Source organism: Plectrocnemia conspersa, unplaced genomic scaffold (assembly GCF_051122295.1).
Source record: "Plectrocnemia conspersa isolate PC_06_02 unplaced genomic scaffold, ASM5112229v1 ptg000001l, whole genome shotgun sequence".
NCBI lineage: Eukaryota > Metazoa > Arthropoda > Insecta > Trichoptera > Polycentropodidae > Plectrocnemia > Plectrocnemia conspersa.
This window is the reverse complement of record NW_028277165.1, coordinates 14712501-14726493: the sequence shown is the minus strand read 5'-3', so window position 1 is coordinate 14726493 and position 13993 is coordinate 14712501. Positions and strand designations below refer to the sequence as shown.

The 13993-nt window shown below is 28.3% G+C and overlaps 1 protein-coding gene and 1 non-coding gene across 3 annotated transcripts in view; one reads left to right on the top strand and one right to left on the bottom strand.

Annotated features, from left to right (window-relative positions):
* Positions 1-13993, top strand: part of LOC148238944 (transient receptor potential protein-like) — a 71743-nt gene that overhangs the window by 35679 nt on the left and 22071 nt on the right. The window lies entirely within an intron of this gene.
* TRNAE-UUC (transfer RNA glutamic acid (anticodon UUC)) lies at positions 7509-7580 on the bottom strand. The gene has a single exon. It is a non-coding gene; the product is annotated as a tRNA-Glu (tRNA).

Sequence of the window (13993 nt, the reverse complement as noted above, 5' to 3'; positions counted from 1 at the left end):
TTTGATGATTATTATTTATTAAAAAATGAATATATTTTTCATATATATAATATGTAAATAGTATTGGGGTTACGTAAAAGTGTAACAATATTTTTTTAATATTATCCCCTGCTCGAACGTCACTCCAAAATATTCGGCGTTGTTTTATGTCTGGCTATAAAAGTATAGGGTCGAAACAGCGTAGTCCATAAGCTTTCAGACTAGTAACCCAGAGGCTGCGGGTTCGAGCAACGGCAGCAGACACGAATTTTTATTTATAAAAATAATTAGTATATTAACCAGCACGATTTTATATCTAAAAGATCTGGGTTCAAATCATATTTGGAATTTACTGTTTTTTTAATTTTCATCGGTTTTAAAGCAAGCTAAACTAAATTTTAAAATTATGACTATTACATTAAATTGTATTTTTAATTATTTATTATATTTATAATTTAATAGATGACCTTTAACGTTGGCGATCGTTCATCGATCATACTTAATCGCCGATCGGATTCATTTTAATTATAATGCATAAGTGACGGCAGTCATAAGAGCCTCAAGATTGGCTAGATTTATGGTTGGCCGGGTGTGGTGTAGATTGTAGAGACTGTGGTAATTAACATGTTTAATGCGCGATAATTTACAATAATGAAGTTCGGTGTCAAGTGTCGTTCCTTGGCCGAGGGTTTGCGACACCTACCGCCGCCCTTCTAGAGTTACCCAATTTTACGATAATATATAACATATAATTATTAAATATATTAAGTTTATTCTTGCATTTATGTGTAGTGAAATAAATACAGGTAAGGATACGAGAATGATCTTATTTCATTAAATAACTTTTTCTATGGACTTAAAGGATACGAATAAACATAGTTTAAATATATAGAAGTAGTAAAAAAGTATCGCAACTTTTACTTTGTATACAGAGGAAATTTAACGCCCCTACCAAGCAACCTTTGAAGCTTACTAAGCAGTCTTTTATTTTTAGTACAAAATTGAAATCAGTTGGTAATACAATACAACATAGTTTATACATTATGACGTTCATTTAATTATGTTTAAAATTTATTCATAACGTAATACTCGAGAGAATATTAATTTTTGCATTGTAATTATGGTTTATCAACTATTAATTTTTAATCAGTAAAATTAATTTTTGTGCGTGACACATCATCATTTTTGATAATACAGAAGTCAAACATATACAATAAATTAATCATCTAAAAGCAGTCACTTGTTGTCCTTTGATGGCGCAGCATGTTTACAATACGACATGTAAATGTGCCTTTTGAACTCCCTTGTGAGCCATAAAGTATAATTAAAAAGAAAACAAACATACATACACATAATATTTTTGCATATCATGATACATACAAAATATCGTCATTATGAGATCCGTTATGTATTCAGATTTTCCACGTAAAAATCCCAAGGGAGTTAGATAACAACAGAAAAGCGGAAATCATTTTTATAAATTATTTATCTGTTTTAATTTACTTTGTTGACTATTTATTACTTCTTAAATAAATGATATGCTCGATTTATATTAAGCTAAAAATATTTACAACATAATACGTAAGTATCATAATAATTACTACACACGAAATTTATGGATCTCGTGATCTGCAAATATAGTTAAATGTGGTTCTTTTTTTATAAAAAAAATGTACATGTATATACAAAAACCAACACAACGCATAAAATTAAGATATTGTTTTTAAACACAATGTCAAGGGTTAAATGGTGGTAAACACTTATTTAAGAACAAATTATTAAAATTACCTTTTAAATTTTTTTTTCGCTTTACTTCCAATGTTGACATTTATTGCTTTGGCATTTTCATATTTTTTTTAAATTTTGTGTGTCATAAGGTAAATCCTTTGTAATGATTTGAGTGTTAAATTTATTTCAGAATGTTATTTTGTAAATAATGCATAATAATATGAGCTTTAAAAAGATATTGCCTGAATACTCATTTTTTGCCTTTTTATTTTGATATTGCCATGGATTTATTTTTATCTAAAATATAGTAGATGCATTAAAACAACCCCTTATATTAGGCTTACACAAACTATAGGATAAAGTTTTTTTTTTAATTAAATATATATTACAATTTTGAATACGTATTTGCATTTAAAAATTGGCTTCTTGCGACACGTTTCGTATTCTATATAATCATGTTAAAAGCTTTTTAGCGTAAAAATGTCACTGTCTACAATTAAATTATCATCAGCGTTGACTTGACTTTCAAATTATATATTTATTATCTTATTTGCGACTAGATTTTCAATTCTGTTCTCCTTTAGTTCTTTGACAAAATATCATGAAGCTTGTTTCCGGTGCATTAATATAGTCGTGCGACACGACGCGCCGCTTCGAAAGCTCCTTTTGAAAGCTCGGAAGCTCTGGCTGACGCCATTGTGACCGGATAATGGCACAACAGTATCTATCGGTCAAATTCTGGAGGCACTGGAGGCAACTGAGTGCGCCATTGTGGCCGATGACACTCATCCCTGGACTTATTTATTTGACTCCAGAGATCGCATTGTCGAGACCATGAGAGTCTGCATAATTGTCGAGAAGAATCATTGGAATTCAACTAGTGTGGTATAAAAATCTTCAATTCATTAATTAAGTCGGACACTCGACGACATTTTGATTCATATATTAAATTAAAATTTGTGTTATTATAATTACGACAGTACCGTAGTCGTTAAAAATTGGAGAGAACATCTTCGTAAAATAAATTTTAATAATGCTTTTTTATATGTATTACCTACAATGAATTTAATTTATTCATTATATAAAAAACAGACTTATTTTATAATAAAAAACAGACAGAAAGTTATTATATATATATGTATATATATCTAGATACTTTTATTTATTATATCCAATTAAATTATTGTATCAACACTATATTTAGAGAACAGATATTATAAAAAAGGAGTTTTTTAAATCAATGAAATTTAATAAATTAGCTTGAGAGAAAAATCATATGTTCTTTATTACTATGATCAATCAATATATTTTGTGAGCTTGAGACTGATTTTTTAAAGAAAAATTCTAGTTAAGTTTATTGAGTTCATTGATCATTAAACATTAAATCGTTATTTAAAAAAAGGTCATTATTCTTTTTTATTCCTATATTGTACATGCAATTTCACTCATATGTGATTTAAATTCATAATACCAATTAAACACATAATCAACACTTCCTACACGGAACTTAACCTAACATCAAACACCTCGGTTCCTTAGAGATAATATATCTTGATTATTCCTGAGTTATGTGAGCGATCGTAGACTGTGTATTTGGAGGCTGTGTATGATTATTGTAGGAATACATAGACCCTATTGAAATAAATACGGCAGTTAAAAATTTCAGTTTTTTCGCATGCCAATGTAATTTAGAAACTTTGTATTTATAAAATAAGCAATTGTACCATCCAGCTATCGTACAATTTAATATAAGTAAAATTAAATAATAAACAACAAACAGGTTTGTCTTATATAATACATCCCACGTTGTTTTTTACCCACGAATACAAATAAATACATACGTTAAGCATACATATCTAGATATATTCATTTAACATTTCAGTATTAAATATTCATCGTACAAAATTACGATAAAACGAAATTATATTCTATTTATAATATATTATATATATGTTAGTTAATTGTTACAATTTAAACTATTAATGCTTGAAATCCAGTTATTTTACTACGGATTTTGCATATAATATTCTAATGAAAATACTCTTCGTTTCAAACCAACGTTACATAGATAAATACAAATGTAAAATTATTAAAAATTAACTGTTATATATCCTTCATAAATTGTGTTTTATTTAAAAAAATAACTTTTAACTGAAGAAGGTATCAATTAAATTTAAAATATAGTTTATACACTCTCTAAGACGATACCCAAGTCGATACACCTTTGAGCACATCAAAAACCCTAGGGATCCGCTTATCACACGTTAAAAACTTTGTCACGGATCAATGATGAAAAGTTTCGAAATAATTTTATTTAACTTATCATTACTTGAATTTAATGTAAGGTTCCTTAGTGTGACTTTTAAAAGTATCAAAGATCTATATCTAATATATATATATTAATATATTATATAATACATTTATTGAACGAATAGTATTTTTTGTAAAAGGGCTTGAAAGGGCTTCTTTTCGGGTCAAATTTTCATAGAAAAGAATCTTATACATACAATCAAGAAGGATTACATAGCACCTTTCAATTTTTTTAAAGACTTTTTTAACGCAATAGAAATACTAAACCTTTTTATTGCTACATAGAAAGATGTTATTTTTAAATATTAATTAATTTTGGTTGCGTCTTATTAATATAAAATTTGAGCGGTAATTATTTTCGCCGTTCCTTTGCCACCTGCTAAGTAACTTAATAGAATTCTTCATATATCCACAATCACTATTGATAGTTTCAATTAAAATAAAAGTCAATTACTTAGCCATTGTTTAATATTATATATTTTAGGCAATGTTAGTAAATGTTAAATTCAATATAATGTGTAATAATGCTGGTAAATTGTACTATTTTTACATGAATTTTTTATACTCATATCATCAGAATTTAAATTAGATTTCATACCTGTTTTTGCGTCTTAATAAATTGCCGTGCATTATCGTGAAATGTGCGTAATTAACATTGCAAAATAATATTTACATTTGCCGAGACATGGAACGTGCGCTGTAATAGGGTAGTATCTAGCACTCGTATAACGCAATATTTCTGGATTATACGCCAAGCGAACTATATTTTATGCCCATTAGATTTAACAAGAAACAGGTATGTCGTAGAATAAAAATGAATTTAACGCTCTTCTTGTATATTTCATTAAAAATATTATTTTATATAAATAAATTTAAATGTTATATTGAAAAAATATTACAATGTAAACAGTGTCTTGAAGTTTAAATAGCATCATAATTTTCATTTTAATATCCGGATATAACCTGCTTTTTATGAAAAGTTATGTGGTCGCGAATTTAGAAATTTCTTGCCATGGAAAGAAAATGAAAATATTCAGAAGATTATCTGTAATATGCCTTTACTTACTTGACTAGCAATGGAATAGTGAAGCCATAATGTGTTTTTTTGCAAAGTTATTGTCAGTCCTGAATCTATGAAACTTTTAAAACTCTTGCGTCAATACAAAACGAAACATTTCATCGGCATGAAATTGCTAGCAAAGGTCAGAGACTTGATCATACAATAAGTTATCATCAAGAAAGCACAGCATTAGTGCAAGCATCATATAAAGTAACATTAGAAATATACGAGCAAAAAAAATAGAGAAACACATAAAAAGCTACATGTTGAAGATGGTGAAAATTCAAGCGAAGTAAAGATTCAAAAAATATCTCTGAAGAATAATACTGATATATCCATAGACGGCAAAAAGTAGATTTTTATTGAAATCTAAACTTTGCCATTGCTTTCTTTTCAAGTTGATGAAACAACAGACGCAAGCTTGTGTTAACAGCTGCTTATTTTCGTGAAATATATTCATTCTGATGATATCAAGAAAGAGTTTACATAATAGTTTGTAGTGAACTTACGACAATTATAACATGTGAAGATATTATGGAGAAGATAAATAATAAATAGGGGGATTATAGTTTGTGGGATTTATACGGATGCTGCATCATAAAAAAGTAAAAGGACATGCTTGCATGATTCACCGATATGGTTAGGACTTCCGACCAGGGTAGAACCAGAATCGGGTACCCGGGTACCCGCACGTTTTTAAAATAGCCGAATACGTTCGACTTTCGCACAATTCGCTATTTCGCACATTTAAAAAAAAACAATTTAAAAAAAAAAATTTTTTTTTAAAAACGTTCTGATAGCGGTGAATCTTTTGCTTCAATCGGAGGTTCATATGATACAAACAAGTCTACGATATGTTCAATTTTGCAAAATAAAAATATAATTAACACAATCTTTAATGATATTTTTCCAAAAAAACACAGCAAAAAAAAAACATGGATGTAATGGAAAATCTTTGTCATCGTAGATCGATGACCAACATCAAAAAAAAATCTCTGAGTATTTCAATTATTCAAGCAAAAGCTCTTAGTTTGCACAAAGATTGGAAGGATAGATTAAAAACATATTTTAACACGGTTTTGCAAGTAACGTTTGGTTTTACAATTTTAAAATAAGGTATTCTTTTTATAATATTAAATTTACTGCTGAATCGGCTGATGCGGATAAAGATGCTGCAAAAGAATTTATTTCCTAATTATCCAATATTATTGAAGATGTAGAATATTCCTCTATCCAAATATTTAATGTTGATGAGACAGGTTTATTTTGGAAAACTCTTTAACAATGAAAAATAAGAATGAAGCCTTCACGCACCTTGACAAATTTTTAAATATTATGGAAGATTGTGATCCCAATGGAGAACGCATATCTCAAGTGCGTGGGGCGATCAATAAAAAGATAGCATGTTATAAAATACTATATGAAGAAAAGAAAAAGAATAGTGGAAAACAGTTAACTCTTGATAACTTTTCAAAGAAAACACCCGCAAACCCCACTTAAACGTGTCTCTTAAACATCTTATATTTACTTGATAAATAAATATTTTAAAATACACACAATTTCAATTTTTTTTACTTCCCTCGACTTTCGTACATTCAACATACGCACACATTTTCAGGAACCAATTATGTGCGAAAGTCGAGGGCCGCCTGTATTTTTAACGGACAACGGAACCCGGCCATTTTAATTTTAATATAATAATTAATTTCTTTATATGAGAAATATATCTCACACTTTTCAAGATGCAAAATTCTTTCGTAAAACCCATTTAGAGATTAAGTGGGTAGTGAGAGCGGTGTATCGAAAAGAGACAGGAAGTCCGTATTCAACAGTTGGAAAATTTTGTATATGCCTCATTTTGTTTTGGATCCTCAAACATTTTCCGTTTAACAAAAAAATAAAAATGCGAGTATATTTTCAAAAAGTATACACGGCATACTCGGGGGACGGTCGTATACAAATAAAACGACATTTAAATCTATTCTTATTTATTAATGTTATATTCTTGCTCGCTCGTTATCCATCGGTTGATGGTTAGCATCGCTAGCACGAGATGTGAACAGATTATTTTAAGGCTAATCCAATGCAATTTTGATATCAACTACACATAATAAATTATTTGATTATATAATTAATATTTATAATCGTTTAAGAAGTATTAAAAAATATTTATTCTTCCATTTTGCAAAAAATGAAAGGAGCAAGTTCTACATGTACAATTAGATGATCCATAAATAGAAGATTATAAAATTTTTATTCAAAATTTTATGATGCTTTCAAGTTTATAATCCGCGAGAGTTATAATCTAATAAATAATTTATGTGTTGGCTTTGAATCACTTGATTTCAATAAAATGGGGTCGTGGGTCAAGCGATTCAAAAGAAGCTAGAAACCAATGTATTAATGTATCGTAAAAAAATTATTTAAAAAATTCCCGTACCGGGAATCGAACCCGAGCCTCCTGGGTGAAAGCCAGGTATCCTAGCCACTAGACCATACGGGAGATGATCAACTGAGTATAAATTTAATGACACGTTAAATTAATTTTTATATTCATCTGTCTGTAATATGTATAGAAATAGTTTTTTTTAATATTAACATACATTGAAGTTCAGAGCTAATGCGCTATTTATTATTAGACATAAATACATAACTTAGCAGAATGAACTGCTACTATTGTAAGTATAAAACTTACAGTGACTGGATTATTGCGTAAACGAAAATTTCACACAGCGAAAATTCTGAACATTGGTGATTGTTTGATTATGAAATATATTTTACTTTTCATTCAAACTGCTTTGCATTTTCTCTGTGTACAGGAAATGTAAGTGTATCATGCAAATGTAAATTATTAATATAATTAGGAAGTATTTTTAGAACATTATATTTTAAAATTAATTTGTTCTATATACAGACATTCATTTTTATATATATTGACGTATTTTTAAATGTACATACATATATTAATGATCTATGTTAAGAATTTTTGCTGTGCGCAATAATCAGTGAAGCAAAACTTAAAATAACTGAACAGCCGTTATTATTTTAACACAGATACGTCTTCAAACACAACGTGAATGCAATTTTTTACTAATTATCATATTAACTATTAGTCAAGGCAAGTATTTTTCTAAATATGATATAGAAATACAGTGGTACCTCGGTTTTCGTTGACTTCGAAAACCGAGTTACGGTGTGTAACCGAGCAACGGTTACAAACAAATTATTTGTAATTTAATAAAACGTATGCTTAAATGCTGCTATCATTTTTTGTATATACAATTTATAAAATATATCTATTTATAATATAATATAATTTGCACTCACAAAATTTTTCGGAGTCAATTTTCTGCGTACAACTGTCACTGACACATTTATTTTTTATAATTACACATAAACCGAACTATATCCTTATTTATATTTATTTTTATTATTTACACTTTTTATCTAATATAAAGTGGAATTTCACAACTTCTGCACATGTACGCTGTATCTTTCCTTATTCCACGTGCAGAACAAATACGACATTTTCTTCTCATATATTTTTTCACACTATTTATTTTTATTGGTTAATGATTTCTTATCTTATCCGAAAACCTTTATGGTGGATCGACAGCACGGCAAGATGTTGTAGAAACTGGTGAAATGTCATGAGAATCGATAGATTTCCCTCACTCGAAAGAACGTTTTTCAATTTAATTTGCTGTTACGATTCAAATGTTGATAGATACTGAACGAATAAAACAATGCGTATTCATATAAATAAATAACAACCTCTTTTGTTTATTCTATTGTTTTACGAAATATTAGGTAACTATGTATCAACACTTTTCATATATTTATTACCGTCCATTATACATTGAGGCTTATAATTTAATTTTAATGTAAACAATAAATTTTCACAAGTATACCTCATACCTTTATTATCATCTTATTATTTTTTTTTAATATATATAAATAATATTGATTAATTGTAGGGAAACGAGTGAAGGTCATAGAAAAAGTGTGCTGAATGACTTACCTTTAAAACGCCATTCAAAAGAATGCCCAAGCGCTAGATTCCATCTCGAGGAGCACCCATTTAGCAGAGCATGTAGAGCTTCCTTCCAGCTATGAATTTTTAATGGCTGCATCCATAATTGGCTGCCTTTCCCGTGGGTTTGCCATTCATTCAACAAGATGCGCTTTCAGTCATCGCGTCCATTGTCGGCTTAAGAAACGAGCAACGGTGGACTTTATTATGTCTTGTAATGCCCGCAGGAAATCTCAGGTGAAATATTAAAACGGCCAAACAATGCCATGAAAGGATATCTTTTCGAGAGCTAAAACTCCACTCATTACGCCCGTTCGGAAGTTTCATGCTTTTATTACGAAACAAAACTCTTCTAATCCGCTGAACATTCACTTAATAACTCTCAACGTCGAAGACTTATTTCGACGCAGTTTTGTAATCTTCGAATTGTGAGATTATCACTAATCGTGTTATATTATATAAATAGCATTTTATCACATGAAATATAACATAAAATATTTTGTATTAAATAATCATAATATTTGTCCCATTAACAATTTTATGGAATTTAATTTTTTTTAAACTGATTTTGCCAAGCACATACATTTATTTTTCAAGTGCAAATTACATAAACTTAATACAGGGAAATCTCTTTGTGACGAAATAACGAAATTTCTAGTATTATATAATGAATCTTCAATTTGTTTCGGAAAAGCTTTCATACAAAATATTTTCATTGTAACGAAGACTGATCTCAGTATAACGAAATATTTTGATCCGAATTTAAGAATGACGTTACAACTTGACTCAATATTTCTTCGAATTCAGTTCGTCCTTGACTTAACGTGTGCCGGATGTGCTCACAGGCGACATTCAAAGTATTTTGTCGACCCTCAAACTTTTTTTATAAAACATTTTTTTAACAAATTTTATTGTGTTCGTTACAGTATCCTTAAAAATAGATACTATAATGAACACAATAAAATTCTTATTAAAATTAACGGGTGTTGTATGTTTACGATATATTACTTAGCTTTTTGAGATGCGGGGGCTTGTGTATCGCGCGTTTTCTTTTTTGCGTCTTTTTGAATTGGTATATTTAATTGTATTTATATTTTATGAACTTGATTAAAATCTAATTTAGCTTGGTTTAAAACCGGTAACCAGGTATTTGAAAGTGTTTACGCGTCGTCTGCTTTATGTATTGCTATTTTTCTTTTAATTTCGATTTCAATTACTCCTCTATAAGTTATTACAATTGGGTTTTTAATTTTGTAATTTGTATCGACAGTGTGTTTTACCAAAGTTGATTTTTCATCAAAGTATTTTATCGCGTTTTTATGTTCTATTTTTTTAGTTAAATCCTACAGTTTGTTTAACCAATGTAAATTTTGTCACAATTGCCACAATACATTTTAAGACGTAATTAAAAACGAATCAGAAGTAGTATACCAAATTTATTGACTATGTGGCGAAATTGCCACATTAAAACACACAAAAATCAGCTGGAAAATTGTATCTCATTCATCTTATTCTCCAGACTTTGCTCTTTCCGACTAATGTTTTTTTTGATGATGCAAAACTTCCCAGATGAAAAAATTCAAATTGCAGACGATGTAAAAATGAGCTATCGAAATATTTTGCATCAAAACATCCAGATTTATTTTTTATTTTCAATGCAATTTAAAAATTGACCGAAAAGTGTAAAAAGATTATATCTTTGGAATAAAATTTTGCATCATTATAATAAAAAATAAACATTTAAAATATATTTTTTTGCTTCATGAAGAAAATAAAATTTATTTTTATTTATATGCATATTGGTATACAAACATAATAACTTGTGCGGTTGTGTTTAATACTGAAGAGTTAAGGATAATCGAAAAGTTGTAGCAGGTCTTCGAGTCTGAAGTAGAGTTTCCTTGAAGTGGTATAGTTGTAATTAGAGTCATTGAAGAGCTGATGTTAGCACCTCTCGAAATTATTAAAAAAATCTTTCACAGAAGCTTGAACGAATATGCATCTATTTATTATGATAAAAAATGCTGAAATAAAACAACTTATATCATTCGTAATTAAATAATAATCATTTAAAAAGAAAATTACTTACTATATTATCTCCTGATATCAGACATGTAACATTTACTTACTTTGAAGTAAATTACTAAAAACCATTGCTCAGTTAATATTTATATAATTAATTCTAATATACATTTATTGTATATCTATTAAATATAAAAATATATAAAACATATAATTGGTTTTAATTTGTATGATTTTGAAATAACCGTTACTAAAACAAGCATGCGTTTGTGGAAACGCATAATTTTGGAATTATTTAAATAGACGTCTTATATACATGTATTCGATAGTCCCAGATTTTTGCATATATAGTAAAGAAACCAAACCAAATGTACATGTATTATATTGATTCTTAATTTCACATTTGCATATGTATGTGACTATGTACATATTTAAATTCATGAATTTATAATTGTGAAACGAACCGATGGTAATGAGTTTGTAAATCTAGCATATATGTATGTATATAAATCAGTTATTTAATTTGATCAAGCTGAGGTCTGCACAATTGATAAATTGTTTGTAGAAAAATAATGTAAATAAGTTTGGACTTGAAACTTAGTATTTATAAAGATTTTATATTATAACGTTAAAAGCATAGTCTTAGTTACAAAATAGTATTTTTTAATGGAAAATTAAAAAAAACGTTTTTAATCGAATGCTTTTGATCAACTAAGCATACTTTTTCAAGGTAAACTTGAGGAGGGAATTATTCTATGCAGTAAAGAGATAAGAAAAACTTTTATTCAGTCTCTTAATAGTGGAAGTGAAAGAATACAAAAAAGCGAACATGAAAAAGTTTGGCAGCGTTACCAACTAAGTCTATGTTAATTTTTCTACAAAGCCAGTTAGATTTTTATTTTAACTGCTGATCTTACATCAAGTGATACGGACAAATATATTTAAAAAAAAAACACATGCTCGAGTCATATTCAAAAATTCTAGCTGAAGAAATCTCGTTGCAGCAAGTCAATAATATTAGACAGAAAATCTCGATTTCTATAGACACTTAAGATATAAATCTAACCTCGTTTATTGATTATTAATTAGCATTTTCTGTAGCAGAACTAATTTGCAAATGAACTAAGAACCACAGTTTGACAATTATTGAACCTTTATTTTTTTATATATTGTTAGCTATGTCATTGAAAGTATACTTCAAAGTACATTTCAATCCAGTATATAGATAATATTTGAATAGTTTTCCCCTTAGCTCTCACTTTTGTATGCCCATCAAAGATAGAGCGACCCACGCAAAGTAAAACACAAAACTTGTTATATATTTACAATATTTTTGTGTGTGGGTCGAGCTTTCAATTACGATGGGACCGACGCACTTTTGGCGCTACTTATAGTCATTGTGTTTGTTATCTTACCCTTTCTACTTTGGTTTTTCAAGTGCTTTCCTTACATCGTTGTTTTCTCGTAATGCGTTAATTTCTCCAAACAAATTCATATATAAACCCGCAACATCCTATTAATACATTAATGATTCATTAATATGATTGCTGCGTAATATTGTATAAATTAAATGGTGATGTGATTATAACGGAAACGCGATTATCTAAATTTGGACGAAATTGCGGCGAATGCATGAGCAAATATGCCTTAATTAAAATCTCACTGCAATCAAGAATCAAAGTAGGGAATTGTTGATACAACACGCGTGTTTTCGTGTTCGTATTGGTGAATTTAACAGCTAAATGGAATGGCGTACTCGAAACAGATCGTTTCTCTCGCATTTTCGTTTTTATACAATATTGGGTTACATTCAATAATTTTTCTTTGGATAGCCAATGGAAGCGTTTTGTCAATGTCGCCATTCGTTCAAACTATCTCCATGCGAGTAATGATGGTTGAGTGTCTTAATTTATCTTTATACGTCATACGTAGAGATTCTATATATGAAGATATTCAAGTGTATCGATATTGCTATTGTCTGCAAAATAATATTTAACGCGATGTATTTTTACAATGGTATTTATTAGAAATATTGCAAATAATATATAATATAAGTTATTAATAAATCCTTTGATGCACAATTATTGTGAATATTGCTGGAAAAGTTTGACGTATAAACATGAAATTTTGGGCATCTTATAATAAGTCAATATGTGTTTCTAATAAAAATCTTAATTAGACGCGCAGAACATAAAAATAGTAAACTTAACTAATAAATTTTATTTTCTTTGAAAAAAATAATATTGGTTAGTTAGTTCATTTTTTTTTATTAAATTAAATCAAAAATAATAATTTTATTAGTTATGCATATATGAGATGAAATAATAAAAATCAAAAGTTAATAATAAACAACAGTGAAATATACCATTTAGTTAAAAATCTTAGATTTGTTATAATACAGTATGTATTATTTATTTATTATTAAATATTATATACAAAGGTTTTAGTTCTATCACTGTATATTTATCATAAAATAATTATTTTATAATATTTCTTAGAAACGAAATTCCAAATTATACGTGTAAATGTTGAAAAGAGATTAAGTGCCCATATCTAATTTTGGTTGTTTGACTTAAAATATTCATTTGAGGATAAATTCTTTAAATTATTGGTAAGACTTTCATTATGGTTTCAAAGATAAAGTTATGCGTGTGAATTGCTGCATTGGTTGAAACAGGAATTTCCTCAAAATTTTTACTCCATTCAATAGATTGCTATACAGAGCAAAGTATTAATAATTTGTTTGTATTAATTTAAAAAATATTATTTGATTAATAATATAAGATAACAGCTGTTCTGTGTAAATTTCATTATTGATAAAATGCTGACGGAAAACTGCAATTTTTCGATCAGCACTCACA